The 13,782-nt window shown below is 45.8% G+C and overlaps 1 long non-coding RNA gene across 1 annotated transcript; it reads left to right on the forward strand.

Moving 5' to 3' along the window:
* Positions 1–2,787: 2,787 nt before the first annotated feature.
* LOC138283978 (uncharacterized) lies at positions 2,788–9,258 on the forward strand. Its single transcript, XR_011201334.1, has 2 exons — positions 2,788–3,152; positions 6,687–9,258. It is a non-coding gene; the product is annotated as an uncharacterized lncRNA (long non-coding RNA).
* The last annotated feature ends 4,524 nt before the right edge of the window (positions 9,259–13,782 follow it).

The raw sequence follows: 13,782 nt of genomic DNA on the forward strand, positions 1-13,782 counted from the left end.
GAATGGTAACGCAGAGCAGTGTCAAATGCTATTGTTGGGAGTAGGCCCCAAGAAAATTGAAACCATGTTATACAAGGTCCTGAATAATAAGGCCAGCACTGGTATGAACGGTGCACTCACCAACTGGAATGTAGTCCTCCCCAGCCCTCTGTCCCAAGAGTCCTGGATGAGGGCCCTTCGACACGTTAAGGAGATATCGCGCAACCCTAGGTTTTGTTTCACCCAATTTAACTATCTTGATCAAACCTATTTATCCCCATATCGCATTAAATGCATGTTTCCAACAACAGCTTCTGCGTGCCTGCGCTGTGGGTTTTTATCACATGGTATGGGACTGTCATCCGTTGCGGCGCTTCTGGCACCAAATACCTGCATTAATGGCGGACCTGGTGAGTCATAATTTAGCTGGCACCCCTGAATCTTGCCTCCAAGGGCTTCGCCCTAAAGCCAAAGGAGATATATGCCTCCACAGATTTATTGAATTGGTGTTTATACTGTCTAAATGCCTCTTAGCGATGCAGTGGTAGGCACCCACTACCCTGGACTTCAATCAATGGTTCCAAGTCCTGCTACAGTGGGCCAGAGCGGAGTGATATGCAATGTGCAACCCAGGACATCGCGATGCGATGCCCACTACACATACCTGTCTGCGTGTGCTCAGTGCAAATTCCTCGAGGGCGTACACTCCCATACGCTGTAATAAGACACTACTGCGCACTATATCCATGCTCCCCTCCTCCATCCTACATAATACAAAATTGGCCCCACCCCTTTACTCGAACATATTATATGGGTTACCTATCACCATATCCTTTTACCTCCATTGAACATGATTGCAAGTACATTGTTATTGTAACTGGCTCTATGATTTTTATCTGTCGCATGCCAGTGTAAAAAAATGACCGACTGTTATTCAAAATTGTCTCCGAGATGCCCCTGCCTTCTCCCCCCTTTTTTCCCTGCCTCCCCCTCCCCTAGTTCCTCCTCCACCGTGAGCACTGCTACTGTTGTTGTTTTGTAATAAAAACAAACAGATAAAAAAATATGAGCCATGCTCCCAGAACAGGAGTGGAAGTAGGTCCTAAGGTACCGTAGACCTTGCAGATGAAAACAAGGGCACAATAAGTGGCTTATCATGGCCAGTGTGGGCCATAGCAATAACATTCATCATAGAAAAGTGCTTAGAAGTAGGGACTGCATTTCTACTATTGGTCACCACAAGTGCCAAAATCCAGTGTTTTCCATTTTTCTTTGGAAAGCAAATATTACATTCTGTGGTGTTTTACCAGTTAGAGACTGTTTTAACTGGAAATTGGAAACTGGAAACCTTAAGTATAAAGAATGAAAGATGGTTATGAAGAAAAACGATGTATTTCTGTAATCTACACAAGATACTGAGTTCAGGAACTGTAGTTATTTGTATGTTTCTGAATTTGTGGTTATCTGTACTATTGTGATAAAGAGGGCATTTTGCAAAATGTCTTCTTTCTTGTACACTAGCTAACCTTTTGAAGCCACATGTGCAGATAAATCCAATTGGTAGTAACAAATGTTCTGCTTTTCTGTGTTTCCAGGTCTCCCAATAAAAATGGTAACTTACTTGTGTGGCTGGACCTAGTGCCTGTACAACAAAATGTCCCAAAATGCAACTTGGAGTCATCACATTTCACTTTTTTGCAATGAGACTATCTGCAGATTTATGGCCGTAGCTAAGGAAACAAACCATTCCCAGACATTTCCCAAAACTTGACACCTGGGAGTAACCAAGACACTTCTGAAAACTAGCTATCAGGGGGGAGTCCAGAGTAGACTGCCTCACATGGATCCTACAATGCTTTGTTATCCACAAAGTCTTGCAAACTTCACACTTTGTAAAAATCAGAGATTTTCATTGCATTTCTGTGATGTAAACATCCAGGATCTGCAGAGATCCACAAAAGTCCACCCACTCACTTCTCTTGTCTTGATAAGAATGTAATCCCTTTGTGTGGCTGTTCTAGTGCCCCTGACAGAAATGGATCAATGGGACTCTTGGGAGGTGACGGCTGAGCCTGAGCCCAATTACCACAGCTACCTTAATTGCCAAATCTGGTCAGTTTTATGACAGGGAACTCTGATGTCTCCACATTACAATTTCTGGATCAATGCTGATTCCAGAAGTTTATGTCACAGAAGTGCTAGGAAAATGGATGATTTAAATCAGAGATTGATGTTTGCAGAGCATTGTGGGTAAGAAAATGCCACATGATCCATACAAGGCATACTACACTGGACTTCCTTATTTTTCAGAAATGTATCAGTTTGGTAGGTGAGAAAATGTACATAAACGTAATCATACACTATAGCTGCTAGGCATCTGTTTATCTTTATTATGTTGCCATGTGCTCGACAAACCTCCTGAACATTGATGATTGACCTTGTGCTCGCAACCTTGGACTGCAATCTGCTTATCGCTGTAATTTACTTGTTCTAACCGTAGTTCAGAGAATTTTTGTGCTTAATCAGTAACTGCCAGAACAGGTTCGTACAGGTCGTTGCCACCTCCTGCCAGCTGCATCTGTACCTTCTCCCACCACATGTGTATCCCTGAAATATTCTGAAGGCCGCAGAGGACCTTGAATACGCTAGGGGTGGAGTTGTCCTCTGACTAAGCAGTTTTGTTTGTATATAAGGTTGGGTGCCCCAGAGTGAAGGGGCAGCCTCCGTAGGATAGTCACTTGACTGTCCTGGGACTCTGTATTAGCTCAAGCTGTAATCCATGTAATAAACTTCTCTTTATTCCTCCAGTTGGTGACTCCGCCTGATTTGTGTACTCTCTGCTAAACGGACCCTGAGGACTAGGGTGTCCCTCCACCGCTGGGAAGGAGACCCCGGGTGGGGATTCTATCTTTCCTGGTTCCTCAGTTGGCGCCCGAACAGGGACCCGAGTCAGGCATCCAGGGGACCGACCAGGTGACGGAGGACTCATGATTGGACTTCCAAGGGAGGCACCCCACACCAGATTCTGAGCTTCGTTCTCTGTCGTGGACCTGCGGATCTCCACTGTGTGTCTTCCAGCCGGCTCGACTTCTGCTGACGCTGTCTGAATTCGGGTCTCTGTTTTCCGTGAACTACTGGAGTCCCCAACTGTCGGACTATAACAGAAGTGTCAGGTAAGGACGGGAGTTGAAAGATTCCTGTCTAAAAATAGGTCTGTGAGTATTGTACGGTTTCTATTGCTCTTTGCAAAGATCGACGTCAGTGGTAAGACTGACCTCAGTTGTCATTTAAGTATATAGGAAGCAAAGGGCATATTTGCCACTCATTTGGTGTATTCAAACCACTGGTGTAAGAATTTTTTTTTTTAAATACTGGAAGAATGCCAGCGTTCAGTTGTTTTAGGAAATTGTGTTGTTGTCTTTGCAGTACGTACTCCCGCCTGGAGGAAACATGCCCCGCTCCTCCGGCCGGGACTCCGAATCATGATATATATGTTAAATATGGCATAGGCCCGATTATCTGGTCTGATATATGGATAAAAAGAACCAAAGGTAGTTCTGATGTACAATGGCCTATTCACGGGACATTTGATAAAGATAAATTAGACTATTTACAGGAACGTTTGTTTGTGACCAAAAGTAGACCAGGGATGTTTGATTCACTATGGACTTGGCAGAAAGAAGCACACCAAAGATGTAGGAAGGCAGAGAAAGAATTACAGAGACATAAGACCAGGACGGTGACTGAAAAGGTATATGACTCTGACATAGCTGAACATCAACAGAAAATTTTAGAACATGACCGAAGGCTTCACTTACAAACTGATAAGTGTTACCCTTCCAGGACAGTAGTGGATAAGCCACAAGAGGAAGACCCCCTTTTAAATGATATGTTAGATAAACCCCCGTTATATACTCCACCAATATATCCTACACTACATCCTCAAACTGCACCAGGTGACCCTATTGTGTCACCCCCGGTTGGATCTCAGGTGAGTGCTCCGCCACCCACCACCACCCCTCCTGTCACCAGACCTATAGAGGATACACCCCGCCCGACTGTACCCACCCCTCGACTGGCCCCCGTTTGGCCCACCCCTGACTCCTGTTTAGACACCACACATACCCCCCGTCCCATGACCCCGCGAAAGCGCACCCTCCGCGGACACTTGTTCTCTAATTCACAAGATGTCATTGAAGAAATGACACGGAGGTGGATGACTAATTGGAATGACTATGGGGTCAGGGACATTGTCCACACTATGAAACAATGGGATAGTTTAGTTCAGTTACATGCAGCTACCCTTATGTGCAACATTATAATACAAGAATATGAGGATGATGGTTCCTCAGCTCTCGCGGGACTGGTGGGCCTCCAAAAACGCGCCTCTACTGGACTGCCATTTGGTTCTGGTCTACATGATTATGTTGTTACTCTTCTCGTATATAGGGACCACCTGTGGACATGTAGCCCTTCTATAAGGGCATCCATGTTTCCCATGAGAGAGGTTCCGCCGGTTTGGCGAGAGCCGGTGATGGATAACGCTGGCCAAGTTATTACCGCAGGGCATTTTCAACAAATGTGGGTACACACCCCATGGAAAAGATCTGAAACATATACCCTAAAAGCCGCCTTACCTGACCCCGTAAGAATCCTGCAGGATATTATAAAGAACTGCAACAAATTCTTGAATCCTGTACTATGACGTTGTCCGATATTGACATGTTAATGGCAGCAGTAGTCCCGCAGGAAGTATGGTCAAAAGTACGGAGGCACGACCATGCTGAACTAGGGGGCACGTGGGACCAATTGCAAGCAGCAGAAAGGGACAGGGTTGGGGGAGCGAAACCAGACCCACTTATATTGGCTCTCCCACTGCGTATTTTGGATTTAATGAAGACCATACTTGCACCACACAGGATAAATTGGGATAAATTGGCCGCCTGTAAACAGAAAAAGGACGAGGGTGTTTCGGACTTTTATACAAGGTTTGAGGGTGTCTTTTCTGATTACAGCGGCCAAGACATGACCACTGAAGGGGGGATAAGACTCTTTGTTGACAAATTTGTGGACAATTTATTACCAGACATAAAGGGAAAATTGAAATTGTGTGAACGTACGTGGCCAGTCTCTACTGCCACTGGAATACTGACAATGGCCCAATATTATGAGAACAGGGAGATAGAAGAACAGGAAAAGAATGAGAAAAAAACTAAGGAGTTGAAAACGAAGGTGTTATTTCAGCAGGCCTACCCTCATCCCCGTCAACAGCAGTCCAGATCAAGGTCACAAGGACCTCCCAATGACAGAAGGCAGTCCCAACGCCCTCCCTGTTCTTCCCTCTCCTACAATCAGTGCGCCTATTGCAAGCAGGAGGGCCACTGGAAGAATGACTGCCCCAATAAGGACTACTCCACAGGCCGCCCCATGCCCCCACCGCAACAGGACAACAGACCACGAGGTAGGTCTGGTCCTACAGACAGACCCCACCAGCAGGCCCCTTCACGGTCCCACAGTACCCCCTGCCCGAATTATTTTGATGCTTCATCCCAGCGTCAATATTTTAATGATGACTATGATGCGTATGAAGGTCAGGGGTCCTCCTTTGACTAGGACAGCCTTTGACAGAGGGGGGTGGGACCAGGTTCTATTCCTGTTAGGCAGAATGTCCCTCATGTTGAGGCACAATTAGACGGTACTCCACATGATTTTTTGGTAGATACTGGGGCCACCAAAACTTCTGTTAAACAGGAAGAAGTCCAAGGGGTCCCTCTGTCTGGCAATATTAACGTCTCTATGGGTTTTTCTGGTGTTCCGGTGGCTAACCCCGTCTCCCATCCGCTGCATGTTGCTATAGGTCCTTAGACCATTAGCTCCCCTCTCATTCTTACTTCGGCCTGTAGTGGGAATTTATTGGGTTTGGACCTATTAAAGAAATTGTACGCCAACATTTAATGCTCTCCGGATGGAGTTCATGTCACTTTAGGTCCAAATATTTCCCCGTCACAATTTTTGTCAAAACCACTTCCACCCGAACTTCGAGATTTGCCAGACATTTTATGGGCCACACATAAGGACGATGGCGGATGTCTGGACATACCACCGTATGTCATACGCTTGAAAGCCAATGCCAAATTACCTCGTCTTCCCCAATACAAATTATCCCAACACATTGAACAACAACTCAAAAATATTGTGACCCAGTTGATTGATTTGGGTGTCATTGAAGAAACGCGTGGTAATGATTGTAACAGTCCTGTCCTTCCTGTTCATAAAAAATTATCTGATGGCACTGCGTCTCCAGGACTCCGATTTGTTATTGATTTACAGGCGGTCAATAAGATTGTAATACCCCAGTTCCCTGTTGTTCCTGACATTACGACATTATTAACAATGATACCTGCCTCCGCTACTTGGTTCTCTGTTATCGATCTTAAAAATGCATTCTTTAGCATTCCCATTCATCCAGATAGCAGACATATCTTTGGGTTTTCACTGGGTGGCCGGATTCGTTGCCCCTGGCTTTAATGTCTGTCAGGATGACGCCTCACTCTAGATCAGGGTTGTCACCCCATGAGATAGTGATGGGAAGGCCAGCAAATGTCTGGGGGGTCCCTTGACCTCACAAGTACTCAGAACTAGAACATCCTATTTTGATGGACTATTTAAATTAACTCACTAATTCTTTGCGTTCTATTCACCAACAGGTGCGTGAAGCACTCCCATCTGTATCCACTGATCCCGGTCACAAGATACTACCTGGCGACTGGGTTCTCACAAAGAATTTCCAGCAGAAAAAGAGTCTCGAACCTCGATGGAAAGGTCCGCGACAGGTCCTTCTTGCTACTCGAACAGCAGTTAAAGTTGAGGGAGCTAAGAATTGGATACATGCATCCCACTGTAAGAAAGTACCCCTACTCGTACCCTCTGATGAAATAAAAAGTGGTGACCACCCGATGACTGAGGACCATTTCAGCAACACTACGCGGAGTGATAAAAAACAGAACAACAGTGTGCTGCAGGAGGTTCCCTCAGATTTTGGTCACACTGAACAATTGTTTCCTGACCATACCATACCACAGTCCACAAGATACGATTTCAGCCCACGAAAATAAGAAAATGAACAATGAACTGATTGCTTTTCCCCTGTACTAAGTCTGACGATAGCTGCAGGGCCGTGATTTTGTCTGTCGGGGCGGACCAGAGTGTGTTAATAGGACTGCTGGTATCACCCCACAGTGAAGGAACCACCAGTCACGGGCAGCACTTAGGTCGGACTGAACTGCTAGTGGGACAAGCAATAAAGAGAAATGGGTGTTATACAAGAAGACAAGAGGAAAAAGAAGAAAATAAGTCATTTAAAAAGACTATTAGGCCCACGTATCGCTTGTCTCACCATAATAATACTATTTTTGGTACTTCTGTCCTGCATTGGGTGGGTAATACATGATTCTGATTCAGAGCTCTCACCAACTACGCCACCGCCTTCAGAACTCAGCCATGTTTCCTTACCACCCTATGAGGAAGGACGACGTAAGGAATATGAAAACAATACCTTCATATCTGTTATATCAACATCAGCTGGCTGTAAATACAACAAATTGTTGGATATGTGGCTTGCTACCGAGTTCCGTGCAAAGAAGGTTGCCATATATTTCATTCCCTTTTTCTTTTGATGGCTCCTGCAGCACCTGGTATGAACTATCAGCCATTTGGGCTACCTCAATGGATGCTACTAATTCCGGACTATTGGTCACCCACCTATACCGGTTATGCTGGCCCACTGGAACGAGAGTTTATGGAACAAAGGAAGAAAAGTCAGAATATGCTGACCGACGAAATAGGTCTACTGACATATATTTTTTATCCTTTAATACCACACCCCGGATTGGCCGAAGATTTTTTGTAACACAGGTCAAGGCTCCACTTTCTTTTCAGAAAAGTGGTAATAGAAGTGTAGGTGCCAGTAACTGTAATGCTACAGTAATATTGAATGGAACTAATTGGCCTACCATGATACCATCACAAAACACGTATTTTGTTTGTGGTAATAATGCCTACACCTCCTTGGTACCCACCTGGACCGGCACGTGTTACATTGCTTGGTTACTACCACCAACTTACACAGCTGGCCCTCAACACCACAGGACTCGGAGAGGGGTAATATCTGCAGAAGATACCTCAGCACAAGAAGCATTGGACTACTTTAAAGGAGTCCTTCCTTTTTGGGGCCCTATGATGAACAGTAGGGATATCAGACATCTCAAACGAGTCGTGGAAGCAACAATAAATGAAACAGCAGGAGCTCTGAGTAACATCACTGCAGAGCTCACTGCTGACCGCCTTGTTACTCTTCAAAACAGAATGGTTCTTGACATCATCTTGGCGGACCGTGGTGGAGTTTGTACTTTGATCGGATCGAGCTGCTGCGTTTATATTCCAGACAATGCCCCTTCAGTGTATAAAGCTATTCAAAGGTTGCATATGATAGCTTCCACAATACACCAAGACGAAGGAACATGGTCCTTGACCGACTGGTTTTGGGGCTTGATTTCCCAATGGGGCTGGAAGATACTAATATTCCTTTTTGTGCTCGCTGCTGTATTCCTCACCTGTTGTCTTTGTGTACAGTGCCTACCTGCTTTGTGTGGTTGCTGTATGGCATCCCTTGCCCCCTGGCCTGTTCGCCCTCCTCAACACACATCTATGGTGTCCCTTGAGCAGGAGATAAAAGACCTTGTGTCCATTAACATAGACACTGAATGACATTCAAACTTGCCTCACAATGGCAAAAGGAGGGATTGAGAAAATGTACATAAACCTAATCATACACCATAGCTGCTAGGCATCTGTTTATCTTTATTATGTTGCCATGTGCTCGACAAACCTCCTGAACTTTGATGATTGACCTTGTGCTCGCAGCCTTGGGCTGCAATCTGCTTATCGCTGTAATTTACTTGTTCTAACCGTAGTTCCGAGAATTGTTGTGCTTAATCAATAACTGCCAGAACAGGTTCGTACAGGTCGTTGCCACCTCCTGCCAGCTGCATCTGTACCTTCTCCCACCACACGTGTATCCCTGAAATATTCTGAAGGCCGCAGAGGACCTTGAATACGCTAGGGGTGGAGTTGTCCTCTGACTAAGCAGTTTTGTGTGTATATAAGGTTGGGTGCCCCAGAGTGAAGGGGCAGCCTCCGTAGAATAGTCACTTGACTGTCCTGGGACTCTGTATTAGCTCAAACTATAATCCATGTAATAAACTTCTCTTTATTCCTCCAGTTGGTGACTCCGCCTGATTTGTGTACTCTCTGCTAAACGGACCCTGAGGACTAGGGTGTCCCTCCACCGCTGGGAAGGAGACCCCGGGTGGGGATTCTATCTTTCCTGGTTCCTCATAGGTTTCTCCAATTGGTGGCCAACCATAGCCTGAAAAGTGCAGCTATTTAGCATGGCAAGTAGTGAGATTTAGTCCTAGTCTTCTAGCCTGTATGTAAAAACAACACCCAAAAGAATCAAAATATCCTCTCCTTGTCATTGGCAGTGGAGATGCATTAGCCCCAAGGGTAGTAGAAAGACAGTTGAGGCTTTAGGGGTGAGGGTGGGGCTGATGTCAAGATGGGCCAGACCCACCCCATTACTTTATGAAAATAATATTCCTGCCATCAAGTAGGCTTTATGCCTCCCCAAGGCAAATTGGGGGCACACCCCCTCTCTGTCCAGAGGGGGCAAAAAGGTCAGTTTAACTCGTTTGGGGTAGTGTTATGGCCCAATGCCAGAGTGCAACACCTGGACCCCATTTCTCCCTCAAATGTATAATAGCTAGGGTCTAGTGGGCTTTCTGAACCCCCTCCTCAACAGGGGGCAGATTCCAGACAACCCCTCAAATTAGGATACCCTATCTTTTAGGGGGGCAAAAATACACGATTGCTCCCTCAGTGGTGGGGATATGGCTTGATGCTACTCTGGTCTCTAACGAGTTATCTGACCCCCCAGGGGCATATTGGGGGCAAACCAATCTCTGCTCCACGGAAAGGCAAAAAGATTGGCTTTGCCCTTTAGGGTGTTCCCTTTCTTTTGCCCCAGATTCAAAACTCCTGGTGTCAAGTGAGCCTTCTGCACCCAGGGGACAGATTAGGGGCAAATCCCATAATCTGCCCCCCCCCCGGGCAGAAAGACCGTAGTACATTCTTGGGGTGGGGACATAAACCTGTGCATGGGGTGCTGCCCCTATCCCTTTGTTTTATTTTTTATTTTTCTGTGGTGTGTATTGGGCTTTCTGTCACTGATGGAGACAGGTGGTGGGCAAATGTTCAATGTGCCCCACAGGATTGGTAGAAAGACTGTTACACCCTTAGTGGAATGGGGCATGGCCATGCCCATGGGGACAGCTCCCACTCTACTGTGCTCCACTTCTTATCAATCTACTCCACTCTACGCCACTCAACTCTATGACACTCTACTTCACTCTACATTGCGCCATTCCCCGTTACCCAGTGCTACTCCAAGACACTCCATTCCATTCCATGATGCTCTACTCTACATCAATCCACTCCACCCTCCCCTACTCTACTCCAAGCCATTCCATGCCACTCTCAACCACACCACTCTACACCACACCACTCTACTCCACTCCACTCTACTCTATGCCACTCTACTGAACTCCACTCTACTCTGTGCCACACCACTTCACTCCCCACTTCTCTATGCCACTCCACTTTGCCACTACACTGTAGGACACTCCACGCCACTCTACTCAAGACCACTCTAAGCTACTCCACTCAACACCACTCCTGCCACTCTAATCTATGACACTCTACTTCATTCCATGCCACTCCACTCTACGCCAGTCCTCTCTACACAACTCCACTCTACGCCACTCTAGTTATGCCACTTCACTCCCCTTTATTCTATCCCCACCCCAGACCACTCTACTCTATGCCACTCCACTCCATGCCTCTCTCCTCTATGCCAGTCTACTGCACCCCACTCCACTCTCCTCTGCAACACTCTCCTCTAGGCTACACCATTCTACTGTATGCCAATCTAATGTATGCAACTCTATTCCACGCTGCTCTATATTACACCACTCAACTCTATGCTACTCCATTGTCCTCCAAGCCACTGTACTCCATACCACTATGCCACTCCATGCACTCTGCTCTACGTCACTCCATTCAACTCTTTGCCACTCCACTCTTCTAAAAGACATTGGCAAAGCCAATAGCTCTTGCATCAACTAAACCTACTGGTTTTGCCACTGTTTGATTTTAAAGAATTCCTGGTGTCTAGTGGGCTTTTCTGCCGTCCCTGGGGAGAGATGAGGGCTTTGTGCCCTCCCTGGGGGTCACTGGGGGCAAATCTCCCAATCTGTTACCTCAAGGGGTTAGAAGACCTGTACTGCTTTGTTTTTGGATGGGGCGTGGCCATATATATTGTGGGCCACCCCATCTCTTTGTTTTATATTTTTCTTTAATCATTCCTGTTGTCTAACAGGCTTTCTCCCCCCCCATCATCCTCTTTGCGGGGAGGGGTAAGGTGGGGGCAAAGCTCCAATCTCACCCAGGATAGACAGAAATACTGCTGGGCCCTTTGCAGTGGTTGGGACATGACCACGTCCATGATGGCAGCCTCCCCTGTAGGGAGAATCCCTGGTGTCAAAACACCATGCCTGGTTGAGAGCACTATGGACATGGAAGTCACATGCATAGCCTGTGAGAGGTAGCTATGGAACAGCACTGCACTAGTAAGGAGAAAATGTTCTTTGGAGAAATGCAAGCGCAGGACAAGCAAGAGGGTACTCCTATTTTGTGTTTCAGCCAAATATAGTGAGACTTAATCATAAATTTAAATCTACATGCTAAGATTTCCAGAAGCAAGAATGTCCGCCTAACTGGAGTTTTCCAGTCAGATGGTATTCATCACTTCAGGGTGGAAATCTCCACATAGTAGTAGGATTTACATGTTTCTATCCCTTACACAAGGTGGTGGAGCTCCTTTGACTGACATTAGGACTGTGTAGTAAATGTATAGCCACATTTCTATTATGTTCCTATGTGCCCCAGTAGTGGAAGTTTCAGCTGTTGCCACAGCGATCTCTGCTCTGAAAAACTCAAAATGGAAGAGAATAGGGAAACATGAGCAAAGTCACAAGGACCTGAAACGCATTAACAGTCTAAATCTCACAGCTTAAGTTCTGCTTTTTCACCCTGGATGACCTGACTTACAAGGCACTGCATAACAACTCTGATTCAAAGATGCGGATACCTCACTGGAAAAAAAAGGGGAACTTCAACGTGGAGGTCTGACTTCTACTTACCTTTAGAGTACATTATTCAAGGAACTAACTAAATAGTCTGCCTCGGGAAGCCGTCAGCGGAGAGGAGAAGGTGGACACATGCCATTAGTTGCCATATTATGCAAGTACATTGGTGGATCTGAAGAAAAAGTGGCAGAACAATACAAGGTGAAGTACAGGTGAAAAATGCTCTTCCTGGAGATAGACCAACATCCTTTCTTAGTATTATCCCAGTTGATGAATGTGTCCTCACGATCATGCACCCTTACGTGCTTCATGGCCTATCTGCTGAAGTGAACCCAACAGAAGGCCAGGTAAAAACTCAACACCATTCCTTCAGAACTATTTCTTGTATCACCATTCATACCACTTTTTCCTTTACTCTCTCCTTCACAAATAGGCAGAAATCGTACCTGCATATCTAACAAAACGCCACACTTGCCCACAATTAATTACACTTAAAAATCCTTAAACTACACTCAACCTAACTACTTAGTAACATATGCTAGTAAATTCTCTTTTTCCTATTCTTTCTTATCTCTCTCCTCCTCAAAATGTTTTGGGCAAAGCAACGAAGACTTTCACCGACATGATGAAACAAGATTTATTTTGGTCTGTAATTTACTTTTTTATGTGTACAGGCTATGTTTGGTTGATCTTATAGTGAGTTTTGCCAGTTAATGAGTGTGGCAGAGTTGTAATTGTTCACCCCCTCTCCTTTTGTAGTAGCAGGTATGTGCTGTGTACATGTGAAGCCTTGGTGGAATATCTGTTGTACATTACATGTACCTAAAATATTGTTTACATTTTCATGTTTTAAATTATATTAAAATACTAAAACAATACAAAAGGTCATTTTTTGACATCTGAAGATGTATCTGCCGTTAGTCAGAACCCATTCATGGGGCAAGCAGGGATACTGGGCCTCAACTGTGGTGTTGTATTCTTAATACTGTGTGTGGGTATGGGGATTAAAATTCTGTGGTTGTTATGGGGATCGGGGCATTCAGCTTCCCGAATGCGGCTCGGAGAGCGGTTGCTGCCTGCTTCTTGTGCCGGCCGTGGGTCTCCTTTGGTAAATAAATCACGGCTTCAGAGTATCTCCGCAGTTCTGGTCTTCATTTTGATCATTACCACTACATTTTGGCGACGAGTGGTGTTCTCTGGAGACCCACCGACCCTGCACTCTGCTTCGTGTCGGCTCGCCGGCCCTGCACCCTGCGTTCTGTCGACTCATCGAGCCTTGCTTCTATTGTCTGTGGCTCCTGATTTGAACGGAGGCATTTTCTTCTGTGTGCTCCTCGCACGCCTCAGTCGTTTCTCCTGACGGCACCTGACTGCTGTTCCTCACGTGCAAGCTACACCGCCTTTAGAAACATTTCCTTTTGCTTTGACGGCCATCTTAAGACTTTGGGATGATTTCCATTCTCTTCATCTTGTTCTGTGTGCGTATCTTCGGTGACACACACACCTTTGACAGTTAATTCTCTGAGGACTATATTCTTAA

The sequence above is a fragment of the Pleurodeles waltl genome, chromosome 3_1, assembly GCF_031143425.1.
Source record: "Pleurodeles waltl isolate 20211129_DDA chromosome 3_1, aPleWal1.hap1.20221129, whole genome shotgun sequence".
Classification (NCBI taxonomy): domain Eukaryota; kingdom Metazoa; phylum Chordata; class Amphibia; order Caudata; family Salamandridae; genus Pleurodeles; species Pleurodeles waltl.